This window comes from Ascaphus truei, chromosome 17 (assembly GCF_040206685.1).
Source record: "Ascaphus truei isolate aAscTru1 chromosome 17, aAscTru1.hap1, whole genome shotgun sequence".
NCBI lineage: Eukaryota > Metazoa > Chordata > Amphibia > Anura > Ascaphidae > Ascaphus > Ascaphus truei.
The window spans coordinates 22,646,114-22,669,795 of NC_134499.1; the positions used below are offsets into that span (position 1 = coordinate 22,646,114).

The window sequence follows — 23,682 nt, forward strand, 5'->3', positions numbered from 1 at the left end:
GGGCTGCTTTAGGTTTGGTCTGCTTCATAATCCCATAATGAATGAAATGATGGCTAATTCAACAGCTCTCCCTCCCCCTTTAACTGAACAATATAAATTGTGACAAATGTTGCATCCTCGTGTAAATGTAAATAGTCTTAAGACAACATTTGGGGAGGACACAAAGCGCAAAAACTTCCTCTCCAGGGTGGAAAAGTCACATGGAATCTCAAACCGATGTGGGCAGCATATGTAGGGGAAAAAAAGAAAAAATATATAGTGCAACACAGTTTTAATTAATATAAAATACTCGAGCAAGGAGCTCCAATACACTCACATGCTCCAGATCAAATAAAAGCAGTTTAACCACTCGGGGTTCAGACGCAGCTAGGTAGATTCCAATCAGATACAGCACGTCCTCTACTTCCGCATTCGGGCGGTGTCTGCCGTCACGGATCGGTTCCTTCAGTTGTCCAGCAATAGGGGAAGGATCCTCTGGCCCCGTGGTAGTCGGCAGCAGTGAAGAAGTCCGAACCATCGGATGAAACACGTAGGGTTTCCTGTGCGCTCAGACCTGTGAAGGAGTCAGTTTCCCTGCGGACTCTCTGCCGTGACATCAGCTGTGCTGTCATCGCGTCCTCCCGCCCACACGCTTTGTGTTGCTGCCGACTACCACGGGGCCAGAGGATCCTTCCCCCTATTGCTGGACAACTGAAGGAACCGATCTGTGACGGCAGACACCGCCCGAATGCGGAAGTAGAGGACGTGCTGTATCTGATTGGAATCTACCTAGCTGCGTCTGAACCCCGAGTGGTTAAACTGCTTTTATTTGATCTGGAGCATGTGAGTGTATTGGAGCTCCTTGCTCGAGTATTTTATATTAATTAAAACTGTTGCACTATATATTTTTTTCCCTACATATGCTGCCCACATCGGTTTGAGATTCCATGTGACTTTTCCACCCTGGAGAGGAAGGTTTTGCGCTTTGTGTCCTCCCCAAATGTTACTTTGAGAGATTGAGATCTCTCACACACGCTGCATCTCCTCTTGGTGATATTCATTTGTTGTTTTTTCTTTATTAATGTATTATTAAGGTTTGCGCTTACTTTCCTTGCACCATTAAGACAACGTTTAAAATATTCGACTGGAAACAGCAGTAACTTTCAGTGATCATTTTATAGCATGTTTCTACAAAATCATGGGGCCTCTCCCCATAGGAACATCTGAAGATTGCATACGAGGGTGTGGGTAGGGCAGCGAACAAATATTTAGGCCCAGGACAAATGAAAGGAGTAGAGCCAGAGGGGAAGAGCATGTATGGGCTGGCGGAGTGAGAAGAGGGAGGATGGGCTGGGGGTGCTGACTATGGTGATGGGCATGCAGAGGCAATGCATGGGACTCCCTGCAGGCCATGTAAGGTAGAAAAGCCTACAGCAAGGCAAGCAGAAGAGAGGGCCATACAAACTTTAGGGATGTGGGCAGGAGGTGGTATGGGCCTGGTGGGTTGGGATTTGTTTGAGGAAGTTGTGCTTGACTTGTATAGGTCAGCAGGGCTCTCTTTGGGCCTGGCTCTTTACTTCCTTTCTCTTCCCCCCACCCCACCACCTTTTCTTGCTTGAACAACGAGATCAGACACCAAGTTTTAGGTTGACGTGAACAAATTGAAGCTTAACTTTGATGATAAAGCACATGTATATGCATTTTGAAACCATTAACAACACTGCCCATGGAACCTTATTGTTCCATTTTAATCACTGATGCTTATAGGGAATCCTGTTTAACTTGTTTGGCATGTCATGAGACTTGGCTTTTTTTCTTTTTTTTTTTTTTTTCTTGGGTGCTTTTTGGAGGTTATTTTTAGTGAGGGCTGTTTTGGTGGAATGAACAGTGCAGGAAACCAGATTGTAGAGGATCTAGAAGAGAATAGGTGGGGAGAAATTTGGAGCAAGTGAGAATTCAAGGAGTTTGAGACAAAGCAGACGGGGGACAGGGCAATAGAGATAGGTCGGGTCAAGATTGCTGTTTGAGTAAAGGTATAACTTGCATGCTTGAAGGAGGTGGGGAAGGTAGTTGAGTAAAGGGAATTTTAATTATCCAGACATAGACTGGGACAATGAGATTAGCATTACAACAAAAGGAAACAGGTTTTTTTGGGGGTGCTTAAAGACAATTATGACCTAAATTATTGAGGAACCAACCAGGAGAGGGGCAATACTAGATTTGGTAATATCAAACAATGTAGAAGTAATGGCAAATATTCAAGTCCTGGAACATTTGGGTAACAGTGATGAGACCATGTTATCATTTTAAATAAATTATCAAAACAGATTATTTGGTTTCAACAAAGACCTTAAACTTTAGCAAGGCAGATTTTAATAAACTGAGATCTAATCTACAAGTAATACATTGGGATGATGTTTTTGCAGGAAAAATGTACAAGATAAATGAGCAGTCTTTAAAACATTGTTAGAAAAGCACACTTATCAGTTGCTTATTATACCCTTGGGTAATAAGTATTAAAAAAAAAGTCAAAACCATTGTGGCTAAATAAACAGGTAGGGGAGGAAATGGACAAGAGGAAGGAGTTTTAGATTCTTTAAATCAGAAGGGATGGAGACATTGTATTGGAATTATAAGGAATGTAACAAAATTGCAAAAATTGATAACGAATAAAGAATAGAAAGGAAGATCGATCCTAAAAAGTACTTTAAGTACCTTAATAACAAAAATGAGAAAAAAATATAAGACCCCTTCAGTGTGAGATGGGCAGGCAGATTATTGGAGATAAGGAAAGAGCAGAGGTATTAAACACATTCTTTGCCTTTGTGCTAACCAGGGAAGAATCAATTTCAATGGTAGTGCCGCAGGAGGAAGCCACAACCTCCATATTAATTGGTTAACTGAGGAAGAAGTTCATAAGCGACTTGAAAAAATTAAAGTAAATAAGGCACCTGGCCCCGATGGCATACATCCAAGAGTTCTCAAGGAGTTAAGCTCAGTAATAGCCAAACCATTATATTTAATATTCAAGGACTCCATTTCCACAGGCTCAGTACCACAAGATTGGCGTAAAGCAGATGTGGTGCCTATATTTAAAAGGGGAGCTAGGTCACAACCGGGAAATTACAGACCTGTAAGCCTGATTTCAATAGTAGGGAAACTACTTGAAGGTTTAATACGGGATAATATTCAGGAATACCTAATGGAAAATAAAATTATTAGTAATAGTCAGCATGGATTTCTGAAGGATAGATCTTGCCAAACTAACCTTATTTGTTTCTTTGAGGAGGTAAGTAGGAATTTAGACCAGGGTAATGCAGTTGATGTGGTCTACTTAGATTTTGCAAAGGCTTTTGATACGGTTTCACACGTGGTTGGTGTACAAAATAAAGCAAATTGGACTCAGTAAAAATATATTCACCTGGATTGAAAACTGGTTAAAGGACAGACAACAGAGAGTTGTCATAAATGGAACTTTTTCAGGTTGGGCTAAAGTCGTGAGTGGAGTACCTCAGGGATCGGTACTGGGACCCCTGCTTTTTAACTTGTTTATTAATGACTTTGAGGTTGGGATCGAGAGCAAAGTCTCCATCTTTGCTGATGATACTAAATTGTGTAAGGTAATAGAATCAGAGCAGGATGTAATTTCTCTTCAGAAGGACTTGGAGAGACTGGAAACGTGGCAAATGGCAAATGAGGTTTAATACAGATAAATGTAAGGTTATGCATTTGGGATGCAAGAATAAAAAGGCGACTTACAAATTAAATGGAGATATATTGGGGGAATCCTTGATGGAAAAGGATTTAGGAGTGCTTGTAGACTGTAGGCTTAGCAATAGTGCCCAATGTCATGCAGTAGCTGCAAAGGCAAACAAGATCTTATCTTGCATCAAACGGGTAATGGATGGAAGGGAAGTAAACATAATTATGCCCCTTTACAAAGCACTAGTAAGACCACACCTTGAATATGGAATACAATTTTGGGCACTGTCATGATAGAGAGGATTTGGCCCGGGATTAAAGGGGTTACACCCCATTTGGCCACCCTCTACTCACCTAGGAAGCTAGGGGTTAACTGGACTGGGGTCCAGTAATGTGGTTTTGCCTTGCTTCAGCCATCCAACTGTTTATTCCCCTGTAAAAATGTATTGTTTCTGTTCCAGTGACTGCACCACACAAACACTGGGATCCATCCGGGAGGGCAAGGGTTAATAGTTGAATAGTGATTCTAGCCCTTTGTTTAAGTTACCCTCAAAGATGCCTGCCTACTAAGGAATGCGACCAAATGTTTAGGAAGCTGGAGTGGTTTGTGAGTGTTAAAACTCACACTTACAAACCATAGTATCCTGCCAGACACTCCATTTGGTAGACTGGCCAACACCCCTGATTTAGGAGTGGGGCTACAGAATGTGTGACATAATTAAATATAAGAATATTATGAGATGTCCTCGGCTGAACGTGCTAAAAGCTACATATGTGTATTCGTGGGACTGATTCGCACATAAGGATTACAGACACCTGGGGCCTCATGCAGAGAGCATAGAATTTTAAAATTGGCGAATTTCATAAAAAGTAGCTTTTTTGGAGAGTTTTATTCTCCATATGCAGAAAAGTGCGAATTCTGCTATGTTTAACATGGATGCGTGTGGCGAGTTTAAATTGGCGAGATGCGCGCTTCAGAAACGTGTAAAAACAAATTCGCGCCTTTTTTTTCCCCTTTACTATAGGCGGCGAGCGCCATCTTGCCATCTTTTCCTGGCGCGGCAAAAATGCGAGAATCGCGCCATTTTTTGGCGCGAACAGCCGCTACTTGCCGTTCGCACCTCTCTGCATTCGGAGAGTTTTAAAAATGGCGAGATGGAGGTTCTCGCCAGCCGCAAGGCGAATTTTAGCAATTGAAAAAACAAAATGGCGCGTTTTTCGGAACTTGCCATTTTCTGCCGGTTTCTGCGCGAAATTGTACAAAAAATGGCGAATTTCGAAATAACGATGCTCTCTGCATAAGGCCCCTGATGTTTAGCCGGTCCTAAGAGACATATATTAATATCTCTCTTAATTTTAGTATTACACGGTAATATTTAGTCTCATTGGGAGCGTCATGCGTGACGGAATGTATTAATATGTCTCGCGTGCCAGTAAGTACTCCTGAACTGAAGTTATGAAGTTATTTACAGTGTATATGAAATTTTGGATCTGCTCTGAAAAATGCAGACCCCCATCTGCTATGTTAATAGGGCAGGGAGAGCATCCTGCAAGAATTAACATAGCCCGGTGATCAAAAGGTAACTGCCCTAATTGTTTATACTGGGGGCAGGAACCAAGGAACTGAGTGTTTTTAAGTGTGATACTTTACACTTACAATGGAATTCAAAATCTGCTTCAAAGAGATTTTTTCTAGCCAACTCGGCATCTTGAGTGCAAGAGAAGGGTTGAAATGGTATATAAGTCAGTCTCCCATTACTCAAATGTCTTCATGTGTCTTCATGATCTGCATGTATTGCTGTGATGTCTTCATCTGAAACTGAATTATGGAAGAAATGGCCCATCCTGTATCTGATGGCTTTTCTTGTCCTAACCTTTAAGTAAGTGTCCATATTTTGTCTGTTATTTGTACACGAGAGTGTGTTCACCTTTTTCAAGGAATAAATTATATTTGATCATATCTAAGTCTCGTCCGGTTCAACCCAGTTATATCTTTTGTGGTGTATTACTATAGCCTGTCACAAAGATCCCGTCACAGGCTTATAATAAAACTGGTGGCAGCGGCGGGACTGAACTGGACCTGTATTACAGTGTACTGAGCGATACTGTAATATAGTGGGAACTCGATGGTAATTGCGAGTTCCTGGGACTAAAGATATTGAACACACAGTGTACAACATATAACACAAGATATGGCACCTCCTCACTGTTCCCCTACTTGTGAGAAGCATTGTCTCCAGAACCAAAGTGCCGGCCATCCGTGTGACTGGAGCCGGGCACCGAGACGGAGGAGTGCATCAAGTCGGCGCGGGGACCAACAGCCGGCTAGGCTGAGAGAGAGGCAGCGATCGGTGAGCATGAAACCCGGCAGGCTGAGCAAAGATCCACAGCTGCAGCCGCTGTATTTATTTATTTATAAAATATTTTACCAGGAAGTAATACATTGAGAGTTACCTCTCGTTTTCAAGTATGTCCTGGGCACAGAGTAAAACAAATAATACATGGTTACAAATACAGTTACATAAATGAACAAGGTATACATTTATATACAAGACATTGCATGCACAGTTAAAGAAAATATATATTATGAGCTTATGAAACAGTTACAGACCAGATTAAAGTGTGAGACAGCCTTAGATTTGAAAGAACTTAAGCTGGTGGTGGATATGAGAGTCTCTGGTAGGTTGTTCCAGTTTTGGGGTGCACGGAAGGAGAAGGAGGAACGTCCGGATACTTTGTTGAGTCTTGGGACCATGAATAGTCTTTTGGAGTCTGATCTCAGGTGATAGGTACTGCATGTGGTAGGGGTGAGGAGCTTGTTCAGGTAGCTGGGTAGCTTGCCCAGAAAGTATTTGAGGGTGAGACAGGAAAGGTGAACTTTGCGCCTAGACTCTAGTGATGACCAATCTAGTTCTTTGAGCATTTCGCAGTGATGTGTGTTGTAGTTGCATTGGAGAACAAAACGACAAATTGAATTGTAGAGGGTGTCAAGTTTGCTAAGGTGGGTTTGAGGAGCCGAGCCATATACTATGTCTCCATAGTCAATAATTGGCATTAGCATCTGCTGTGCAATACGCTTTCTGACCAGGAGACTTAGGGAGGATTTGTTCCTGTAAAGTACCCCTAGTTTGGCATAGGTCTTGGTTGTCAGGGTATCAATGTGCATCCCGAATGTTAAGTGGGAGTCAAACCATAAGCCCAGGTATTTAAAACTAGTGACAGGTGTTAGGGTGGTTTTAGCGTTGGTTCTAATCAGGAGCTCAGTCACTGGAAGCTTTACAAATTTAGTCTTGGTCCCAAATACCATTGTTACAGTCTTGTCAGTGTTTAAAAACAGTTTGTTTTGGGAAATCCAGTTTTCGAGTCTCAAAAAGTCAGACTGAAGTATGTGTTGAAGGTCAGAGAGGCTATGGCTGTGTGCATACAGGATTGTGTCATCTGCATACATGTGTATTGAGGCTTCCGTACAAGCTGTGGGAAGATCATTAATGAACACTGAGAAGAGTAGGGGCCCCAGAACAGAGCCTTGCGGGACACCACAGGTGATATCCAGGGGGTAGGAGTTAGAGCCTGAGATGGACACATGTTGGGATCTTCCTGATAGGTAGGACTGAAACCAGTTTAAAGCATGTTTCCCTATTCCAGAGCTCTGGAGTTTGTTAAGCAGGATAGCATGATCAACTGTGTCAAAAGCCTTTGCAAAATCTAGGAATACTGCACCAGTGAGTTGTCCCCGTTCCATTCCACACTGGATTTCATTGCAAACTTTTAGCAGGGTAGTTACGGTGGAGTGTTTGGGACGAAACCCAGACTGGAATTGGCTAGGGAAATTTGTCTTGGTGTAGAACTCGCTTAATTGGGAGTGGACACATTTTTCCATAACTTTGGATAGAATTGGGAGAAGTGAGATTGGCCTGTAGTTTGAGACAGTGTTTTTGTCCCCACTTTTGAAGATTGGGACAACTCTGGCAGTTTTCCAGGTCTTAGGGATATGGCCTGCAGACAGGATAGAGTTGACTATGGACGCAATTGGTTTGGCAATGGCTGGGGCACCAAGTCGTAGGAACCTAGATTGTAGTAAGTCGGGTCCACATTGGCTGCTTAGTTAGGTGGGCCCCCCTGTAACCATCGAACCGCCCGGAGAGCAGGGAAGGGACCCAGCTTCGGGACGGCAGAGACTTGTGGAGGGAGCGGTTGATCTCCGGGACCACGAGAGTCTTGCAGCAGGAGGGGTATTGGTCGTTGCGGCGGCCAGTCCGTTTTACCCAGAATTGCTGGCCCTGATGTTTACGCAGGGAGAGATGTCCCCGGCAGAGTGGCTCGAGCACCTGAAGCTGGCAATGATCCGACCCACTTACCTCCTCCCAGAGCCCGGCGCTCAAGCAACTCCGCTCTGGACTCCGTTGCCCCTTGCTGGGGTTAGTCCACCGGCGGCGGAGAAGCTCCGGAATGAGCCCGGCGCTCGAGCAACTCCGCTCTGGACTCCGTTGCCCCTTGCTGGGGTTAGTCCACCGGTGGCGGAGAAGCTCTGGCAGGCGCTGCGGCACTGCCAACAAACGGGCCACAATAATGCCCAGTGCCCGGACCGTGCACGGTCGGGCGAAGAAGCCCTCAGAGCCAGCGCTCACGAGCTGCGGAAAAGATGACCCAGTTAGCAGCATCCTCTGATGGCTCCCGCCCAGCCAGGGCGACAACACTTCGCGGGACATCCTTGAGAACCTGGCCGGGCTGCATCGGCAACAGCAGCGGAGAGCGACGGTCATCCACCTGATCCCGGCGGAGAACCGGCGGTGGCGGAGAAGCCGCCACTCCGGCATCCTGCCGGCGGCAATTTTATTTGGGGGGAGAGTTGGGGTGTGCGGGAGGTGGGTGTTTCACATTGTTTGGTGGAGTCGGCAATTCCCAGCGATGACCGGAGCCCCACAATCCACGCCGGCGACCCTGCACCAAAGCCGGGTATTGCTGCGGCAGCTACCCGGGGCTCGCCCATGGCGGCGATGGCGGCGGAAGAGCCGCAATTCCGGCAAAGTGCCGGAGCCCTTTCTGAGTGGGGGGAGGGACAGGGTTTGCTGGATGGGGTTATTTTACCTGGTTTGGCGGGAGCCGTGTTACTCCACAAAGACCTGGGACCCTTGTCCTGCACCGTTGTACCTGTACCCAACCCGGGCGCTGTCGCGGCAGCAGCCTGTTGCTGCCCGGCCCAGATGATGCCGGCGGCGGCCACTCAAGTCCCCCTGCAATCGGGACCAACGAAGGCGGCGGTCTCTGCGGGGACCAGCGAGGTAAGCCAGACCAAGTCGCAGACTGACCCTGACTTATTTTTCCCTATGACTGTACCACGTTGTTTCACAATAGGGGTGACCGGGGGGTGGCAGGAGGTAGGGGTACCAGTGGAGGGGAAGGAAGGGCAGCTTGTAGGGCAGCCAGGCGTCCCCATTACCCTGGCGGAGCAGCAAGGGGACTCTCAGTTAAGAGCCCCACTGTTGCAGCCTTGCTATGGGCTGGAGGTATCAGGGGTTGTGGCAAAGTTAGACCACCCCCAGATTACCTGCCAGCCAGGAGCTAAGGTGGGTGCATCTGCACCAGCAACCCTGAGCTCATCCCCGGTAATGGGGAGGCAGCGTCAGGGAGATGGCCTCACTCAGGTGTCCCTAGGATCCAGGTTAGGATTAGCTAGGGAGAAACAGAGTGAGGGGAGGCTGCAGGTAGGTAGCCAGCATCAGATCTCAGTGAGAGAAGACGGGCTAGTGGTAGCCGGGGAGGGAAAGCAGCAGGTATGGCAGCTAGAGTTTCCCATTACCCTGGCCGAGCCTCAGGGGGTTTCTCAGATCAGCAACCCCCTGTTGCAGCCTAGCTATGGGCTGGGGGTATCATGTGCAGTGGCCAGCTTGTGCCACGGGATACCTGCCAGCCAAGAGCTAAGCGGTTGCATCTGTAGAGGTGCCCCTGAGCTCATCCCTGGTAAGGGGGAGACAAGGTCAGGGAGGTAGGTGCATTCAGGTAGTTCCAAGGTCTGGGTTAGGATGGCCCAGGGGGGAGAGGAGTGCAGGTGGGCTGCAGGGAGGTAAGCAGCAGGAGTCATCAGCAGGGGCTGAGGTGCCGGGCCTATGGGAGGCTAGGCAGGGAGACACTGTGGAGCAGGGGGAGATAGGAGGTCAGTGGGGTGTCAGGCAGCTGGCAGAAGCTAGGGATGGGCTAGGTAGGCAGGAGGTCCCTTGTTCTGACTGGCCAGGAGTGACCCCCCTGACAGATTCCCCAGGGTTCCCAGAGGAGGGGCTGTGGGTAGATAGGCAGCCAGGGAGGAGAGTCAAGGGTATAGCAGAGCAGCTACAGGTGGGCACAGGGCCAGGGCAGGTAGGGTCCCTACAGGATAGTGACATAGCTCTTTCCCAACTTGGTTGACAGGAAAGCGACGGTCTGTGCTTGATAGCTGGTCTCTCGCTGGTGCAGAGACATGCAGTATGCAGCCTGGTCAGCAGACAGGCCCCTTCACCATGGACTTGGTTCACCAGGCATGGGGTGGGGGGCAGAGGGAGGCAAAGGAGAATGCCCGGCGGCCACGGTGGAGCCCTGCTCAGCAGGATCTGGACTTCATTATCCACTGTGGCCAGGACAATGTACTGGACAATGCCGGAGGACAATTTTGCCAGGCCAACCCCTCAGGACTTATTGAGTGCTTCAAGGGCGCCAGTGGTGTCCCAATGCCAGGGGAGGCAGCTGGGGCACCAGGCACCCATTGAGCAGGGGAGGTGTCATGATAGGATTTGGCCCGGGATTAAAGGGGTTACACCCCATTTGGCCACCCTCTACTCTCACCTGGGAAGCAAGGGGTTAACTGGACTGGGGTCAAGTAATGTGGTTTTGCCATGCTTCAGCCATCCAACTGTTTATTCCCCTGTAAAAATGTATTGTTTCTGTTCCAGTGACAGCACCACACAAACACTGGGATCCATCCGGGAGGGCAAGGGTTAATAGTTGAATAGTGATTTTAGCCCTTTGTTTAAGTTACCCTCAAAGATGCCTGCCTACTAAGGAATGCGACCAAATGTTTAGGAAGCTGGAGTGGTTTGTGAGTGTTAAAACTCACACTTACAAACCATAGTTTCCTGCCAGACACTCCATTTGGTAGACTGGCCAAACGCCCCGATTTAGGAGTGGGGCTACAGAATGAGTGACCTTATTAAATATAAGAATATTATGAGATGTCCTCGGCTGAACGTGCTAAAAGCTACATATGTGTATTCGTGGGACTGATTCGCACATAAGGATTACAGACACCTGATGTTTAGCCGGTCCTAAGAGGCAGATATTAATATCTCTCTTAATTTTAGTATTACACGGTAATATTTAGTCTCATTGGGAGCGTCATGCGTGACGGAATGTATTAATATGTCTCGCGTGCCAGTAAGTACTCCTGCATGAAAACACTCCCCCCGTGGGAGGCAGGAACGGCGCGCAGCCCAAAATGAAACCGCAGCAGGCAATGGTGATGAAGCACACGATTTATTCAAACATCAGGGTAAAAGAGTCTGGCGGATCCTCTTACGCGTTTCAGCCCGTGGGGCTTTTTTGAAAACCTCCCACGGGGGGAGTGTCTTCATGCTGCAGATCTTCACTGGCTGCGCGCCGGACAGCTGCTGTTCCTGTCATTCCAGGACATAGAGGGATACACCTGATGCGAGCAGAGCCAAGTTTGCAACCAGTTTTCAGATTGCCGGTGCTGCTGTTTATTCTTACTACTGGCCTCCCATCACTTTTCACAACCGTGAGTCTACAATTACAATTTCACTGGTGCTCTAAGGAGAGCTATTTGTTTATTGCTAAGACTGTGTCAATCGGTCGTTTTGGGATCTGGTCAGCATTACATTTACCTATTATCAGGATGCAGCTGTCTTCTATAGACTCTTGGAAGCGCATGGATAGTTAACCTCTTGGTTACCTGGTTTCATACAGTAAGTACTCCTGAACTGAAGTTATGAAGTTATTTACAGTGTATATGGAATTTTGGATCTGCTCTGAAAAATGCAGACCCCCATCTGCTATGTTAATAGGGCAGGGAGAGCATCCTGCAAGAATTAACATAGCCCGGTGATCAAAAGGTAACTGCCCTAATTGTTTATACTGGGGGCAGGAACCAAGGAACTGAGTGTTTTTAAGTGTGATACTTCACACTTACAATGGAAGCCAAAATCTGCTTCAAAGATATTTTTTCTAGCCAACTCGGCATCTTGAGTGCAAGAGAAGGGTTCAAATGGTATATAAGTCAGAGTCACTCCTTACTCAAATGTCTTCATGTATGATCTTCATGTATTGCTGTGATGTCAACATCTGAAACTGAATTATGGAAGAAATGGCCCATCCTGTATCCTGATGGCTTTCTTGTCCTAACCTTTAAGTAAGTGTCCATATTTTGTCTGTTATTTGTATATCTCGTGTGTTCACCTTTTTCAAGGAATAAATTATATTTTATCATATCTAAGTCTCGTCCAGTTCAACCAGTTATATTTGGTGTGTATTATTAATAGCCTGTCACAAAGTCACCGTCACAGGCACCCAATCCTAAGAAAAGACATTATGGAACTAGAGAGAGTGCAGAGAAGAGCCACCAAATTAATAAAGGGGTTGGACAATCTAACTTATGAGGAGAGGCTAGCTAAATTAGATTTATTTACATTAGAAAAGAGGCGTCTAAGAGGGGATATGATAACTATATACAAATATATTCAAGGACAATACAAGGAGCTTTCAAAAGAACTATTCATCCCACGGGCAGTACTAAGGATTAGGGGCCATCCCTTAAGATTGGAGGAAAGGAAATTTCACCAGCAGCAAAGGAAAGGGTTCTTTACAGTAAGGGCAGTTACAATGTGGAATTCATTACCCATGGAGACTGTGATGGCAGATACAATAGAGTTGTTCAAAAAAAGGTTGGACATCTTTTTAAATGGGAAAGGTATACAGGGATATAGCAAATAAGTATACATGGGAAGGATGTTGATCCAGGGATTAATCCGATTTGCCAATTCTTGGAGTCAGGAAGGAATTAATTTTTCCCCTCAATGGGGTTTTTTGTTTGCCTTCCTCTGGATCAATAAGTATAGATATAGGATAGAGTATCTGTTGTCTAAATTTAGCATAGGTTGAACTTGATGGACCTATTTCTTTTTTCAACCTCCTCTACTATGTAACTATGTAACTATATATGTGGTGGTTATGCCCCTGGGTGCAGGCTCTACGGAGGCAGGTTAGATCTTGGATCCGCCAGATTATGGGCTCCAACATCCCCCTAGATCTGTGGCTGTTTCTACTAAACAAACCACTTCAAGGCCACACCCGGGCGGAAAACAAGCTAATAACTCATATTATCGCTGCGGCACGGTGCGCCCTAGCAGGTCTTTGGAAACAAGATACAATACCATCAATCCCGCTAATTAGAAACAAGGTGTGGTTTGTATGTATGTATGATGGAAAAACTCACTACAGTAGCTTTCTAAATGATACATACGATAATTACCAGAAGGTATGGCTCCCCTGGATAAAGTTTATAGGCAGCCAAAATGTAGCCATAAGCTCCCTCAGTTTGTAACTTCGCCAAACCATCCCTATGCCACGGCCAGAGGGTATATCTGGCTGCCTCCCCCGGCCCATCACTATAGTCTACCTCACAAAATTTATGCTCCGCCTCACCACCCCAGTTTTCTCAGAGACAGACCCCATAAAAGATAAAGAGGCTGCCCCAGAATCCCTTTGGAAAAGCAAAGTATTTTATGTTGATGAGTTTTATGTTTTTGTAGCCTCGCCAATTTGCTGTTCCACCCAAAAAAATACAAATAAACGGCCATTCATTAAATATATTGGTGTTTTAATGCTAAATTGTAATGTTATTCTATAAAAATTCATACACATTAAAAGGAATAGCAGTACTGCAAGAAAAATCTAGGATATGACAATCTATGACATGAATAAATGCAGAAATAAATGTGCGTAATGTTAGTAAATTGTTGATTACACAACGATTATGCTTTAATTTGCTTTAGTTTGAACTAAATAATAAAACTAAAGTAACATTAATCGATCATTGCTCCAATTACAAGGCAAAACAAACCAACTGTGTCTGTAAAATCCCTATGTGCTGAGCACCGCACACTATACTGTAATTGTGAAACGCTTCGAGTCCCATTGGGAGAAACGCACCCAATACATAATGAACATAATGAAGTCTTATTGCTACAATATTTGTGTTACGCCGATGCTCGCCACAAACCGGGACCGGACCGCGGGGCTGAGGTGGGGTTATATAATCACCGACCTTAGTCCACGCAGACTGATCCGGAGTGCGCAGTTCATAGTCGTACATCGCAGGGTCAGGATTGGAGAAGGCAGCATCGTCGTTAATGAAGCAGGAGTTCGGCAACAGGAAGTCAGGAGTTCCCCGCTTCAGCTTAGGAGCGTGAGCGCGGGGGTGGCTTCTGCGCGAGAAACGGCCTCGGCCCATGACGCCGATCTCAGCAGGAGGAGACAGCAGGCTGGCCGAAGTTCACCGCAGTGCAGCGTCGGGAAGAACCAACGCTTCAGCGCAGAAGTCCAAGGCAGGCCACTGTAAGAGGATAGCAGCAGGCCGCAGGAAAGGAAGGGTAGCCACTGCTAGGAGGGAATGCAGCAGGTACCAGTGCTGTATAGAACACACAAGATGGCGCTCAATACCTAAACACAGTGAATAATATATAAACACTTAATGGAAAAACTATGTATATAAATGTGAAGGTAAACACAAAATACAAAGTAAAAATAAAAATAAGAACACTCAAACCCTTAGACGGACTGTTTCAAGGTCCACACGAAACATAGGAAGAAAAAACCAGGGGAGCGTAGATACCTTTAAAAAGAAAAAAAGACAAACATAGTGCAACCTGTAGCAAAATATGTTATAAGGAGCTCCCAGCTGGGCACCACATACTAAGGCCAATGCCTAATAGGATATATCAGCAAGAACAATTCGGAGGAGATAATCTTTAGAAAAGAGAAGCACACATGCAGTATCCAATAAAATACAGTTTATCCAAAAATGATAAAAGTGGAGGCTTACAGAATCCCAATGGGAAAACAGCATTGACGGTGGTGATCTCAAGACCACATCACAGCGTCTCTGTGTCAGCAAACCGCCACGGTACACTTCAGCCTGGAGCCGTCTCGTCACTTCCGGTCTTGGGGCCGTCACGTCACTTCCGGTTGCGCCGCCGGTAGGAAAACAGCTACGGATACCCAGGCACTCTCTCCTTCTTGATTAATAGGTCACGCTCAACGCGTTTCGCCGTTCTTGCAGACGGCTTCGTCAGGAGTAGCAGTGACCTGTCCTGGGTGTCTTATTTATACCCATACTGCTATCAAACTCCCCTCCTCCATAGGATGATTGATAGAACATCCCCCAAAGTCACGGGCCAATTACATGCATGTGACCGCACACAGGGAAATACATATACTTAAAAACAGTGATAAACATTTAATTATACAATTATAATAAAATAGTTTAATAGTACCAAAGCATATTTTAAAAACATATTAAAAATAATAATCCTAACTCATAATAAAATACACATTAAAGTATATAAAAAAACATCAGCTATCCTACTCTTTCTTAGTCATATTGAGCAGACGATAGATGAATCTTAAAAAGACAAAGAAATTAGGTTAGAGTACAACATCAAATTCCAATAATCTTATGAAATGAGGCAAAGTTATAAGGACATCTTGACTATTTTAGACATAGATCGGACCACAAAGACTGAACACCAGTCAATAAAAAATGCTCTCAAAAATTATATAAAAGGTGCAATCCCATCTAAATCCTATAAAAATATGAAATTTACAGAAAAAATAGAAAAAACACCAAATTTAAAGAAAAACACCAAGTTCAAAGTCCACATTCAGGCCTTGTGGCACTAAGGTTTTGAGAGAAAAGATCCAAAAAGTCTCTCTTTTCTTCAGTGCAACATTTCTGTCCCCACCTCTCCAGTGGGGCAGAACATGTTCAAGCACTGTAAACCTTAGTCCTGAAGTGTCACCTTGGTGTATATTGATGAAGTGATTGGATAAAAAGTGAGTAGTGACACCTCTACGCACATTACCAATGTGTTCCAGAATACGTGTTTTAACTGGCCTAGTGGTCTGGCCTACGTATTGAAGCCCACAAGGGCACTGTATTAGGTAAACCACGTATTCTGATCTACACGTAATGTGTTGTTTTATGAAAAACTTTTCTTTGGTAATATTAGACTGGAATCCAAACTTATCGTCCGATCTATGTCTACATGCCAGGCATGTGGTACACCCAAAAAACCCCTTTATTTGGGGTAACCACCTATTACTCTCTTTACAGACCTTTTGTAAGGCACTAGGTGCAAGTGCATTTTTTAGTGAATTAGCTTTTTTAAAAATGACTGTCGGTCTTTCAGGTACTATTTCACCTAGGATAGAGTCATTTTGGACAATATGCCAGTGTTTGCGTATTATTTTAGTTATTTTTTCGGATTGTCTATTATAGTTTGTGAGAAAAGAGAAGTCAAAGTTCTTTTTAGTTTTAACTTTTTCTGTGTTCTTTATAAGATCTTTCCTTTCTAGACACCCTACTTTTTCTACTGCATCTTGAATAACTTGCTCTTCATATTTCTTTTCCCTAAACCTTTCTTGCATAAATTGAGATTGTGTATTAAACACGTCATCATTCGAACAGTTCCTCTTGACCCTTCGTATTTGACCATATGGTACATTTTGTAGCCATTTCGGGTGATGGCAACTGGAAGGTGTGATAAAGTTATTGATATCGACGTCTTTGAAGAAGGTTTGAGTACTAATCTCTCCCTCTTCTATGAGTACAGTCAGGTCCAGGAAGTTAACCCTTTCCCGACTGTACTCACAGTTGAATTTGAGGTTGAGTAAGTTATCATTAAGATAGTTTATAAATCTTTTGAGACTTTCCTCGTCCCCTCTCCAAATAAAGAATATATCGTCGATATATCTCCGCCACAGGCACAAATCCACACCCAGCTCTGCAATAGACCAAATATGGTCTTCCTCCCATGCACCCATGAGAAGATTTGCATAGCTGGGTGCAAATTTCGTGCCCATGACCAATAACTGTGACTCAGGAAGCGGAGGGGGTGCTATCGCGAACCAGAGGCCATCTGATCCGGAGTGACCTGAGAACAAGGACTAGTCAGCTGAGCCGGGTGACAAGGTCACAGACAGGTCCACTAGTGGAGCCAGGAGCGGAGCTGCAGCCAACCAGTCTAAGCATTGTGGAAGTAGTTAAGAAGGGGATACTCGCCACAAGTAAAGGGTACCAAAGGCTTGGCCTGCTACAGTCCACACACTGATCTAAAGAGCTCCAACGATGGTGCCGGCACCCACAAATAGGGCCCTCATAAGACAGGGTCATTTGGGGACATTGAGAGAGACTCTTACATACAACCATACAGCGATATGCTATGTGTATTGTATACAGTGTTTAAGAGTGACTTGTCCCTCTGTTTGGGGATAATGTATATGCATATAGTTTGTACTGTGTGAACAGGGGTCATATAAATACAAACTTTGTTCTATTAATCAAAACCCTGTGTCGTGTACTGTTGTCTGACCTTTGGTCCTGAGGGCAGTGAGTAGATAGCACTGGGAGGAAAACTCGGGCCCTTGCCGCAGCCAGAAGAATTCAGTCTGAGGGTAAAAAGAGGGGGTTACAATGGAGGCACTGATGAGATATCAATTGGTGTGAATGACACACAATACCTTCCCCTAAACAATAAATACAGTCAGACAAAGGCACCGTTAAGTTGTATACAGTGGGTAGTAATTGCTCTGGATCATTTTCGCACTTACCAGAACATTCACCCCATAGCACCCCCTGTCTGTGTATCAGACACTCCCTCACCAGGAGTGTGGCCATTTTGAATGATTGGTGCACACGGGAAACCCTGGATCGTAATAAAAATGTGTTCTATTAATCAAAGCCCTGTGTTGTGTATTGTTGTCTGACCTTTGGTCCCGGGGGGCAGTGAGTAGATACACTGGCCATACTAAGGGAGGAGAACTCAGGGTCCCCGCATTAGCCATAAGATGTCAGTCATAAAGAGGTGTTACACTTGCAATGTTTAAATATAAAAATATTCCAGTCTTAATGTACCTAAAGTTATAGTACAATTAGCTGGTGGCCCTTTTACTCATTGTTTTTGATCTGGCCCCTTGGAGAATTAGTTGAAGAGCCCTGTTATACAGCAATAGCAATAAACCAGTTGCAAAGCTTCTGTACATTTACCATTTATCATGTCCCATTTACTGCAACACCAACAAAATGTTTGTGTTTCTGGTTATGTTGCCAGAGGCCCAATTTTGGGGGATTCAGTATTACAGGCATTACATTTAAATGCAGCTTCCTACTTAAAAAAACAAATCTGCCACCTATATATTAACAATCTCTCATCTTCTTTGTCCAGTGCCCATAGTAATCACTGGGATTACCAACAAGAAAGACACTTGCTGAAGACACATTTCTATGGGGTTTTTTTTTGCTATTGTCTCCAGACGTCCATAAACATTGGATATTTATAGACCTTTTCAATCGGATAAACAGTCATTAATTTTAATGAGTGGAACCTTTGCAGAATGATTCCCTGACAGAATAATATTGGTATACATTGGTAGCACTGAACCATTCCTTCTCATTTCAACAGGAACAACTTCATCACGATGATAATTCTGGCATTTAGAAAATACTTTCCTTGCAAGGAATAATCAACTGGAGTCAACACTCAAAATAGGCATTTTTGGCAGACGCTCTGTATCCTTTTGTAGCAAACACAATGTACGCGGCCTTCATCCTGAACCTCTGGGTCACATTCTATGTGATATATTGCAGCCACACTCTTCATCAATTTGGGTGTTACATAAATTTTTTAAAGCATTGGAAATAGTAATTATTGAACCATCATTTGCAATAATTTACAGTGACATTGAATGCACGTTTGTGTACATTCCAAGCTTGCCCTTTACACCCAAGGGTTTGGTAATTCCGTCAGTATTCAAATTTGGTTGTCAAGAAAACAATGTTACATTTTGCAAAAATGCCATGCATTCAAGGGGCTAAATAATTAATTCTATGCATCCATTTAGTTTGTCAGTGGTTTTCTTTTCTCAAGGTATTCATATTTTTAAATGAGTAATCGACCCTAACTAACCTCCATTTTATTTTTCAGGATTGGAACGGCAATATTTTCAGCTTCAGTGACTTGCCGGTTCCCAAGATACTTACCGGTGAAGTTACCGATGTTGCCACTGATATTTAAAAATGATTTAAATGTACATCCAGTAGGAAGCCACAACCGATGATGCTGCAGCTTCCTATGGACCCGAGATTTGGCAGCCATTTTGTTTCCCTTGAGGGAGATTCAAACCGTGTAACTTTGTTTCAATTTTTTTTATTAGGCATTAATACAGTATACAGTGTTACAAATATATCTTGGCCTAATACAGGGTTTTCCTTTTTGTTGTTGACATAGTCTCGACACGTACCCGACCCTTCGTCCTGGGTCGAAGGGGCTAGCGAGAGGGGGGAAACAGAAAAAAGAGGGGGAGAAGGGGGGGGGGGGGGGTTGGGGGAGGTCCCGTTCTCCTCAGTTTCCCGTGCGGGATCGCACCCTTGTCTTGTCTGTCGTTAATTGGGGGGTGGAGCAGTATTAATTTGCTGTTTGGGTCAGCCATGGTTCCCAGACCTTGTAGAAGGAAACCGTTGTTCTTTTCAAGAAGGCTGATAGCTTCTCCATCAGCATTACCTCTTGAATTCTTTTCTTGACTGTTTGCTTGGGGGGGGGGAGACACCTTCTTCCATGAGGTGGTCACCTCACATCTAGCCGCCGTGAGTATGAAGTATGATTAATTTCCTTATTGGGCGGTCAATGTTCTCAATTGGCCTGGCCAATAAGTAGGTCAATGGGTATAGTGAGGTCTGTGACCTCTTTAATTCTAGACTGTATGGTTTCCCAATATTTCTGAATTTCTGGACATGTCCACCAAATGTGTGCCATGTCTCCCTTTTGTCCGCAGCCTCTCCAGCATAGATCGGAGGCCAGGGGGTAGATTTGATTTATTCTGACTGGGGTAAGATACCAGCGAAACAGTATCTTGTAAATGTTTTCCTTGATTGTGGTACATATGGAAGTTCCTGAGGCTGATTCCCAAATACTTTCCCAGTCCTCTCGGTCTATAACTATATTCAATTCTGCTGCCCAATTAAGCATATAGTCATGGGTAGGTGCATCTGTTGCCCTTTCCAACTCTGCGTAAATTTGTGTTATAAGACCTTTTTGGTGGGCTGTTTCTCTGCACAGCCGTTCAAAACTAGTGAGAGGGGGAAATTCCAACGTTGGGGATTGTGTTTGGATAAAGTGTCGAATTTGGAGGTACTTGAAGACGTTCAGTCCTGCCATTTCATATTTATTTTGTAACCTTTGGTAACTCAGGAACTGCCCTAAACTCAGGATGTCGGCAACTGCTCTGATGTTTTTAACTGTAAATTGGTCATATTGTCTTGGCTCACAACCAGGTGGGAATTTAGGATTTTTAAGAATTGGGATGAGTTGGGATTTAGAGGTCGTGAACTTGAGTTTAAGTTTGCATTTCGTCCATATCTTCCATGTGTGTCTCATCGGTCCTAATTTGAATTTACTGTTCTGCATATCTTCCCTGCTCAGGGACCAAAGGCATGCTGGCAGAGAAGGCGTGCCGGCGTATTGCGATTCTATGTCCAGCCAGCAATATTGGCGTGGGTCTGTGTTCCAGACTACTACCTGTCGCAGCTGGGTGGCTTGATAGTATCTCGTAATGTCTGGGACTTCAAGGCCCCCTCTCCCCCTTGAGGCAAGCAGAACTGCCCTGGCGATTCTAGGTTTTTTACCCTGCCAAATAAAATGAAAGATTTGTTTTTGGATATTCTTCAATTCTGAGCCAGGGATATGGACCGGGAGAGTCTGGAAGTAATATAACAATCTGGGGAGTATATTCATTTTAACCGAGATCATTCTCCTGATCCATGATATTTGGTATCCTCCACATTTATCTAGGTCCTGTTTAATTTACCGAAATAAGGCCGGGTAGTTATGTTGATACAGGGATTGGTAGTTCCTTGATACCTTCACTCCCAAGTATTTGATATACGAGGAACTCCACCGGTAGTTAAAATTTAGCTTGAGGAGTTTCACCTCTGGCTCTGGCAGGTTTAGATTTAACGCTTCGGATTTGTCGTTATTGATTTTATAGCCTGATATTTTCCGGAAGTCTTGGAGTTCTTTTTGAAGATTGGGAAGGGAGATTTGGGGTTTGGAGAGCGTTAAGATGATGTCATCAGCGAATAGCGATATCTTATATTGCGTGTGTCCAATTTCTATTCCTTGGATGTCTACATTATTTCGAATTGTGGACGCCAGGGGTTCTATGTGAGTGCAAAAAGGAGAAGGGATAAAGGGCATCCCTGTCGTGTGCCATTTTTAATATTAAATCTCTGGAGACTGCCCCCTGGTAGTTTTACCATTGCTGACGGATCTTGGTAGAGTCTACGGACCCCTTCTAGGTATGTGTCTTTAAAGCCAAATTTACGCAAGGTATAGTCTAGGAAGAGCCAATCGATTCTATCGAACGCCCTCTCTGCATCTAGGCTCAAGAGTATTGCTTTGGTTCCTTTGAGGTGGACATGGTCTATAATATTAATTATCTTACGAGTGTTGTCTGAGGCTTGCCTGCCCGCGACAAATCCTACTTGGTCTATATTTATAAGTCTCGGTAAGATCGGGTTTAATCTATTTGCTAATATTTTACTATATAATTTGAGGTCGTTGTTGAGAAGGGAGATTGGACGATAGCTTCCACAATGCATCGGGTCTCTGCCCTCCTTATGTATGATAGCTAGGTTCACAAGAGACATTGAGGTGGGGATTGGGTTCCCCTCCATAAAATGGTTGAACATTTTTAATAGATGCGTGGAAAGTATAGGTAGGAATCTCTTGTAGTAGACATTGGTGAAACCATCAGGACCAGGGGACTTAGAGAGTTTGAGCACCTTGACCGCTTCTTCTAGTTCCTCTTTTGAAATCTCAGCATTGAGGACTGTGTTTTCCTCCTCCGTTAATGTAGGGAGGTTACAACTATCTAAATATTGTTTTATCGATTCTGATGCTATTGGTTCGGGCCGGCCATTTTTGGATCTTAGATTATATAATTCAGTATAATATTTGGTAAACTCTGCCGCAATTTTGTTGTCGCTATATTGTATCTCACCAGACCTATTTTTGATCGCCGTTATTTGGGATCTCTTCTGTATTCCTCTCAATCTGCTAGCCAAAAGTCTGTCGGCCTTGTTGCCCTTATCGTAGTACAGCTGGTTTGTCCACTGAGGGCCTTTTCTACATCCTCAAGTTGGGCTTGTTTAAGTTTTAATCTGGCTGCAGTTAAGGTTTTATAGGCTCTCTTTGAGGGGTTAGTTTTATGAGCGTGCTCCACAAACCGTGTAACTTTAAGGGTAAGCATCTCAAAAACCAGAAAGTCCCAAGAACTGATAATAGTGGCATCTGGCTAATGGAACCCCCTGGTTTCCACCCTGTAAAAAATGGAGGGGGTAGGGTGGGGAGGGGAAAAAAAGAAAAACAAGAGTAGGAAGAACTGTTCCTTTCATTTTTAAAGACTTAAGAATGAGCACTCGGATCTCTCTTGCTGGTTAGTCAATCATACAGAGATGTCATAGTGAAATGCCGATGGGACAAATACTTCCTGTCTCGACAGGCAAAAGCCTCACACCTGCTTCACACTATAAAGGTGTAAACCCTCTACTTTTAGCTTCTCAGACTTAATTACTGAGACTGGGGCCTGAGTACCCTTGTTATTTGCTGGGCCACACGTCAGATGGCAGGAATTATACAAACACAGTATGGGTAATTGACTTAGTTTATAATACACTTATTAAACTCAGGCACCATGTGATCCTCAGCAGAGGATAACTAAACACTGTACCCATATACCACACCATCCCCAAACAGCGCTGCGCGAGTCAGTCAGGGGTGCAGTAGCCAGCCAATCCTGGGTTTGTTGGCTTGTGATGGTGCCGGACCACCTGTTCTTCAGAAAGGTGCTTCAGTACTACTGTGTCATTACAGCCGCTGAGGGTCCCCTCCAGCGATGCGTGATCTCTTTTCCACTCTGGAACTGTAGCTCTCAGCTCCTGTCACCACGAGCACTCTCTCTACAGACTGCAAACGAAACTGCTGTGCTCAGGTCTGTGCAGATCTAAGCCAACATGGCAGCCGCTGATTGAGCCACCTGTGCTGAAGCAGGGACTGATTGAGCCACCTGTGCTGAAGCAGTGACTGATTGAGTCACGTGTGCTGAGGCTGGGATATCCGGAAAACCTGACTTGTTAGGGGGCTTGAGTACTGGAGTTGAGCACCCCTGGATTAGACTATGAAGCGGCCTGTTATATATGAGTCCTATTGGCAAAATAGTATCTTTTAAAATTGTCATTGAGAAACTCAGTATTAGATGATGCCTTTGTTATTGGGACTAAAAATTGATATTAAAGCTTTAATGTTGAAGTTGAAATGTGCCTTTCTTTGCACCAGTGTAGCTTCAAAATTACCCTTTTCATTCAACTGTGATAGTGCCGGTCTGGGCACTATCTCATGGAAAATCCATATTACTTCAATTAGTGTTTCCCTGCGATAGGGCCTCGATCAGCACTATGACAGTTTAATAGAGAGATCCTCATGCATTGTTTTATTAAATATATATATATAATATATATATATATATATACATATATATATATATATATATATATATATATATATATATATTTTTTTTTTAATTTTTTTTACTAAAGTACATTTAGATGAGAAAGTTTTCCCCTCCCCCTTTTGCCTATTTTACGCTGCTTGTCAATTACTGTAATGCTAGTCACATGCCCTCCAG

General features: G+C 44.3%; 1 long non-coding RNA gene across 1 annotated transcript in view; it reads right to left on the reverse strand.

Moving 5' to 3' along the window:
• LOC142468126 (uncharacterized) overlaps positions 1–23,682 on the reverse strand; it is a 40,735-nt gene that overhangs the window by 13,302 nt on the left and 3,751 nt on the right. Inside the window, exon 2 of the long non-coding RNA XR_012788585.1 lies at positions 17,316–17,391. This is a non-coding gene — a long non-coding RNA (uncharacterized LOC142468126). The remainder of the gene's footprint in view (positions 1–17,315; positions 17,392–23,682) is intronic.